This window comes from Varroa jacobsoni, unplaced genomic scaffold (assembly GCF_002532875.2).
Source record: "Varroa jacobsoni isolate VJ856 unplaced genomic scaffold, vjacob_1.0 scaffold_556, whole genome shotgun sequence".
Classification (NCBI taxonomy): domain Eukaryota; kingdom Metazoa; phylum Arthropoda; class Arachnida; order Mesostigmata; family Varroidae; genus Varroa; species Varroa jacobsoni.
Window position 1 is genome coordinate 1 of NW_019213458.1, and position 7,669 is coordinate 7,669.

Below are 7,669 nucleotides of genomic sequence, written 5' to 3' on the forward strand. Positions count from 1 at the left end.
GTTTTTACGTTTGCATGAGCAACCACCCGAGAAGTTTTTTTACTATTGGCTACAAAGGGCTTAAAATTCGGCCTGTCAGAGTACTAAGCTATAATATTATTGCAGACACAATTTGAGATCGACTAGCTTTCACAGACAAAACGCATCTCGCTGTGTGGGAAATATTGTCCTACAGCATTATAGAAATTACAAGCCAATCTTTTTCTGAAAAAGACTATCTCAAGCAAAAATTATTTTTTTTTCCCATTCCAGCTCATAAAATGGCATTATTGGCCTCTCTGTGTGCAACTTTCCTCTTTTACCGGTTGCCTAACCAAAAAAGCTTCTTGCTCAAATGGGTAAGGCCTGATCAAAATGCAAATTCGTTGTAGCATGCTACATTGTAGCAAAAACTGACAGCCGGAAACCTGTTGGCTAGCCATCATGACGAGCGTTTCTGGAGGTTTCACCGGTCAAACGGATCAAACATATAATGGTGAAGATGATGTCATTGAAATAAGGTGAGAAGAAAAGAAAGCGAAAACGCAAAAATGATAAGTGGGGTAGTTTGCAAGGACGATCCGCATAAACAGTTATGTCACACGTCTGTGAGGCAAGGACAACGGGCGAAGAAGCCAGCCAGCTATAAGGTAAAGCAATTGATACTTTTGTATGCTGAACTCAAGAGGGGTTCTTTTCACCGTAAAGGACGGGCAGCCGGAGATAGCTTTCTTACCTTTGGATTATTACCGATAACTTAAAACCTACCTGTTGGACGATCAGAATCTGTTAAGGAAAGCCTTCCCTACACGGCGAAGAACAAGGTGCTAAGAAGAATGGGGAAGTTTCAACCGACACCTCTCAATCCCCCTTCACCCCTTTTCCTTTCCTCTCCTCCATTGATATCTCGGGTATCTACTATTTGACTTCCTAAGCATGCCAAAAGCGAGCCACAGACGAGAAACTAATCCAAAAGAAATGATAGAGAAAAATTTATTTAGCAAATTGTTTTCAATTCGCTAAATTCCTTTTATTGTTTGAACAATGTATAGCTAATTAGGATATGACTAATAAGGACCAATACAGGCGAGACTACAATACAATCTGTATAATAAAAATTGTAGGTGTAAGGAATGCTAGAGCAGAAAAGTACTTTTGAAGGTCCACAGTGTTATCGAGTAGTGCATCAGGACGATATGTAAGTGATTGGAGGCTAAGAAATGCCCTCGAAGGCCCACCAGTACCTGGAACTTGATAGAAATCATCAATAAATACAAGCGAAGTAAGTGATTCTCTCTTAGCCCCTATATGGATGGCAGTTGAGTGCAATTAAATAAAATATCAAAGCATGTTATAGCGCGTGCGCCGAACACGAACTTCCTTCGTAATAATTTTCTGTGTATATTTTTATACAGCTGGATAAGTTGTGCTGCTTGATTTCGGCCTTATGAACACACAGCCTTTGATATGGCAGTATTCGTCTCCGTGATTAAAAAACATTACTGCTTCCTATTCCGCTAAACCTTTATGGACGATACGGGAAAATTAGAGAAATTACCATTTTTTTCGAACAATTGCCGTTATAGAGGTATCAATTCTACTGGTGCTGACTGGTACCTCTTTTGCCTCGTTTTTGAAAAATTGTAAGTCAAAAATTGTAAAAACTCTTAACGTAGAGAACTAGAACGTGGAACGTAGGGAAAACTTCCAACAAGAAACTCAAACTCCGGAATTGAGTGGTGAATTTGCTTTTATTAGGTTTATACTGAAGAAAGCTTTTTATTAGTTCGAGTTGATTACGAGTGTGTTGCTTAATAGGGGCACTATTTTTTGTATTATTGACAAAGACCTTGTGTTTTATACGGTGGCTCAATTTTTGACAAGAGCATGCTTCATTTCTTTCCTTATTGTGTTATATGAACAAGTCGCAGTGACTGGAAACACATTTGTGGACATACTGGGACGTATAGGACTTAATTAAGGGGGGATTGCCAATTTTATGTTAGCTTAACCATTCATATTTTTTAAAGAAAAGAAATGCGTAGTCGTTTGTTAAACAGGTTGTCTGGCGTTTCTGTCCTGTTTTTTTTTTTAGTTTTATCTTTAGTTCATCATTTCCGTAAGCTTGGAGCACTAGAGAATTCAGATGGCATATTATGTCCTTAAGAGAAAAAACGCAGTCTATATTCAGTAGTACAAATCGTAGGAGCTGTCCGCACTTGGATGATATAAAGCAGACATAAAGCGGAACTTACGAAATTCCACTTTGTGCTTTGAAGAATTGTTAACCTACCTTCTAGACCAAATATGTGTAAGTACTAGGGTTACTATCAGTACATGGTTCTTTGTATTGACAATATCAGGACGCATGCGTAATAATCAGAATTTGCGACTAGACTAAAGTGCATAAATGCGTTTCGTTACATGACGAACACCCCGTGGGAAAATTTACTGAAAAGGCTCACGGTACGAGTCGGCAGCACTTACATAAAAAGCTGACATTTTCTAAGGTAATCTCTCTAGTCAAGGATGTTTAACACTTTACGCGCCCCATAGTTCCTTTATCTTCAGAAATGCATCCATGTGCGTTCATCCGCATTTATGAACGCAGACTGATTGAGCTTGTATATACGGAAACTTGACCTTTATGACCAGTCTGTGTCTTCGTCAATCAGCTCTACCTCATCTTCGATTATTTCTTTCATTTTTTCGATTTTTTACGGTGAAGCTATGACAACGGAAGAATTGTGTGTCCTACTATGCGTCCTTACCATCCGTCCGTAATCAGAATCTTTAGTACCGCCTAGCTATATACAACATTTGCTTTTAGTTCGTGCTCAGGTCTCTTATGGGCCCTTGCTCCAGCATTCGCCATATTTTCCACATCCCTCCTTTATAGGGATTTCTTGCTGCTATCATGCCATGCCACTCCAACGTGAACTTAGTCAGCGCCTGCATCGAGTCGTGTTTATGGTGTTAGTAAATTTTTTTTACAGCTTTCGTCTGTGTCGTTTTCATTCTCCTTTGAAACTTCTTCTTTTTTCTATATTCGTCTTTACAGTTTGTGGCCGACTGCAATCTTCGTTGCGTACGCTGTGCGAGCTGATGTCTGCTTAAACACGCAAGCAAGTTTGCTGCCATGCATCGTGTTACCCCTGTAAAAACGTCAGTATTTCTCAACGTACTATATCCTAAGGGACGTCCTATGTGGCTTAATGTTGTAGTACACTGCCATCTTCCCCCTATACTTTTTCTAGTCCGGACATTGGCGAACACAAACATTTATTACTTACAAATTGTAGTTTACCATTTTGACAAAATCGCAGGTGACAATAATACTTCTTGCAAGGTTCCTTTGGAACGATGGAAGCGATTCTAGCCATCGTTACCGCGTTCCAGCTAGTAGCTTCAGGACGTCCTCGAACGTTTTCTTTGACAAAATGTATGTACCAATCTTTATTTTTCCTATTCTTCTAGTAAGAAGGAGCAGACAACATTACGGCGGAGTAACTACTGCGCTTGTTCTTTCTCTTTATGCTCCCTTCTTAGACTAACAACCGTTCTGTCTTTTCTCCATCGCTGACTCGCACAATCTACCGCCCATCCTCCTATATCAAATACTCAAATGAATGTCCCCTTTACCTATCGACGTATAGAGCTCGCGGGCTATTTGATCATAGACAGTGTGCCCTTTGCTACTTAGCCATTCTTAGTTCTGACGTGAAGCCATCCGGCATCCTAGAACCTGATGAAGTTCATTTTAGATTATACTAGCCGCTAGCCCGATTAACTTGGTCACACAGTAAACCTCTCGTAAAAAGACACAAGTGATAAAAAAGAAAGCGAATCGAGAGAAATACTGGTTGTGATCTCAATGCCCAACGCAATGGTTGTCGAATGAAAGGACGTCAAGTCTAAGTTTCACATGAATGAATAGTGACATTTGTGCTTCCGTCGTCCATGTGTTCCTGTGAATTAGTAAGGATCTGAAAACGCTAAGTTTTCTTAAATCTTTCCCGGTACTCTGGAACTTCCATGGATAAGCTAACAGTTGAGACAAACTTCATCAACCAATAAACTGCTTTAACCACCAGCAAACCAAGCTTGCGACTGCATCGAAGTTTCCGCCACGTTTGAAGATATAAAGAAATAATTATACGGACGCATATACGAACATTACACTATTGTAGATCGTACATACAATGAACGTTGGTTACGCTGGAAAAAAAATACAAATGATCGTTGAGACAAAAAAAGTTCCAGGGTCATAACCGTTTACCGTTAATTTCATAGCGAATTGGCGACACAGTGGCGACAGCCATGCACCACCAAAAATTAATAATAACTGTCCTTGCCATATTCGAACGAGCGCTGGGGAAGAATCAGTGCCATAGGTCGCATTCTCTGCTCTTTATTCCTTTTCTACTCGAGAAAAGGATAAGAATGTCCGTAGAGCTTTCGTAGAAGCTGTCTAAAATCTTACTGTTCAATACAACGGCAGTAGTCGTAGTTGTTTAGATGAAAATCATTGTTAGGTTATTTCGCAATGTTAGAACAATAACCACACCAGACAAATTAACTATTCAGAAAGGTATAGATCCTGTTTGAATTTAAACGCATCATTTTGTTTTTGCGCTACTGTATTTCCATATCGCTCGTCTTGTTCTCTATTTCTTACTTGACCCCTGCCCACTTCTATGTGTGCACTTTTTTTCTATTGCGTTACTTACGTAAAGCACCGTTTCCAGGAGCTTCACCGCCATCAACGCTTGATGGCATATGAAGGGCGGGTTCCTCTGCCACGCATGGCTGTCATTTGGAAGTACGCTGTGAATTCGTGACCAGCTATGTTGGTGCGTCTTGGGGCACGGTGAGTCGTGACTGCTTACTTGCTTATCTAACCAGCTAGTGTACAGCTAAAGCAATCATATAGTGACAGATTTGGGTCGCCTGGATATGTTCATGTGCACCTACTTCATGCATATGAATGGGATTTTTAAGATTCCACGGAATCGTTCTTGTGAGGGGTTGCAGCAATTCCCGAACTCTGTAAATGCGTATTTCTATACTTGAGGTAACTTGACCAAGTCCAATCCAGAAGCTCTTGTTACTGTAGCCGCCGCAGCCGTCGCCGCCTCTTGTCCGACCTCATATCTTGTCTATCGCTTCGTTCCCTCCGTTCGCTCCACTGGTTAAGCCTTTTCTGTGTACGTTTGTAGTCAGTTTCTTATCGACTCAGCCAATGGTGTATGTGTATTTTTAACATTGCTATCGTGTTTTTTTTGCCATTTACTTCGGCTTTTCTAAGTAATGCCTCGAACGTCATCTACTAATGACCGTAAAACTCGGACGCCTTGACGGTTCTCAAATTGCTGTTACATAGAATTTAGTTGACCTGTTAAAAGTACAGAAAAACACTAAACAATACAAACCGGTACTTTTACTAGTTATAATATAGTGCAAAAGCAAACTTGTAAGAAGTCGTTTCAGTCCTGTATCCTAACGTATCGTTCTGTGTATGAACTTCAGGACATTTTTTATGGATGTACCTCGCAAGATCAATTTATGCAAATATGTACATTTTGGCTGATATACCCTATGTCAAGTGGCAGTATGTCCGGGTGGATCACCTCTGTCGATTTAATATTGGAGCACGTATCGGCCCGTACATCAAAAGATCAAACAGAAGAGACAACGATAGAAATTATAGCTGTGTCCACAAGAAACACTCTAGGTGTGCTCCGCGATTAATTATGCATCTCTTACGCCGTAAGGGCCCATCGGCGCAGTCTCTACCGCCGTATCCTTCGCCGCCTTCCTGCACTTTCAATATGGACTTAAGGAACACCTTCGACTGGCTCTAAGCTTACCACTGCCCGGAGTCTTCTTCGTCCTCGTTTTTTGCCTTAAAATAAATCCTGTAAGAAGAAGCTGAATGTGCTCTGGGACGTTAGTGGCCGCATAACAAAGTGAACGTTTCTTCGTTTCTCTTCAAAGCTCTTATACCTTCGCTGACGTCTATTCTCACGCAGAGGGTCCTCTACGGGACTAGTGACACCCCTAACGGTCTTTCTTCAATACCACTTTCCGGATAACAAAGAACACCTTTTTGAGTGTATGCAGCGGCACTGCGTCGAAAGCATGGAGAGAAGCATGGCTCCCTTTTTTTTTGCTGGCATTTTTTTCCCTTTAAAATAACCGCGAAGACCACGTTCGCCAAGAAAAAGTTTGCATAAGTTTTATTAAACGGTAAGGTCTAACCAAAAAAAAGTAGAAGAAAAGCCTTTGACCACTAATACAACGAGTGTCACACGAAAAGAAAGGTAAAGCGAAAAAACCATGGATCGAAACTAAACATTTAGCTGGAAGCGAGCGGGAAGAACTGTTGCAACAGTCCACGAGAATCCAACTTCTGACAAGCATTAGTGGCAGATAGCTGCTATCAGCCATAGCTAGAGAAACAGAACAGCGCCATTGCGATTGGCCTGAGTCAGTAAGATGTAAAACAACGCGGCGTCAGATCAGGCACTCTTAGAACAGGGTACTGGTGCCGTTGCAGCCTTTTGCCTTACAGCTCAGTAGAGTGGAAGGCTTCAGAAAAAACATATCTCTCTGATGCCGGTATCTCAAGGCACCTAACAAAAATGGGAGACGAATAAGAGGCAAAAAAGACAACGAAGAACGTGAGAATCGTTTTCGTGTGCCAAAACCGACGGACCTAAAAAAGGCGGAAGCCTGCTTTCGCCTATAGTGGTGCTCACACAGACTACGCAAGTGTGATGGAGGTGTGAGGACACAGCGGATTCATAAAGTTGCAGAGTGCAATAGTGCAGAGATAGAGCGAATGTCTTTGAAGTTTGCCCTTGGCTTTCGTGTTACCTTGTCTGTATATAAGGGATTTATATGTAGGAAAAGATAAGGTGGGATAGGAGCCACATAGGCCGCTCCGTTTTTCAGCTAGGCTGATTTCGGATCTTAACGCTATCAAACTTTCAGAATTTTTGAGATCTACAAGGACCATAAACTTTGTGCAATGCATGTCACTAGGTATATTTACCAAATTTAAAAGATGGGCCCTCTTACTAGGATCAAAAACGTTTATTCTTTAACTTTATCAGATGACTAATTTCTTCGCATGAAATTATTACTGGCCTCTGTAGACCTATCCCTGGGTCATATGATCTTACCTTGTCAGGCTATACGAGTTAAAGGTGTAAATATTTTAAGTCGATACTTTCTTGGAAATTAATTAATTACAGTGAACCAATTTAGGCTGCATAAAAAGGGATTCTTTAACGGATACACTAGTATATTTTTCGTGTAACACCAAATACTTTCAACGACAAAACCAGGCAAATTTTGACCCATATAACCCCGAATCCCCTACCGGTTCATATAAGAACGTGTCTATAGGTTGTGGTCACCTAAGACTTACGATAAAAGCATACAGTATCAGAGATTGGGGTAGAAACCAGTAGATATAAATATCACTATTTTCGAGCCGTTTCTGAGCGATCTTTGGTGTACGAGTGCATGACGGAGAGCAATTGGAATTATGTGTCGATCATCGAAGAAGTCAAGGTTATCTCACGATAGGCTTGGTCTTTTTAATTCTCTAATGAACAGTTACACAGGTTTCGATCTTAGAAGATTGAAATATAAGCTATTTTGAGAAAAAAAAAAAAAAATA

At 40.7% G+C, this 7,669-nt stretch overlaps 1 long non-coding RNA gene across 1 annotated transcript in view; it reads left to right on the forward strand.

The window, feature by feature from the left end:
- Nucleotides 1–1,228: 1,228 nt before the first annotated feature.
- LOC147753333 (uncharacterized) overlaps nucleotides 1,229–7,669 on the forward strand; it is an 8,113-nt gene continuing 1,672 nt past the window's right edge. Inside the window, exons 1-2 of the long non-coding RNA XR_015311506.1 lie at nucleotides 1,229–3,957; nucleotides 4,728–4,849. This is a non-coding gene — a long non-coding RNA (uncharacterized LOC147753333). The remainder of the gene's footprint in view (nucleotides 3,958–4,727; nucleotides 4,850–7,669) is intronic.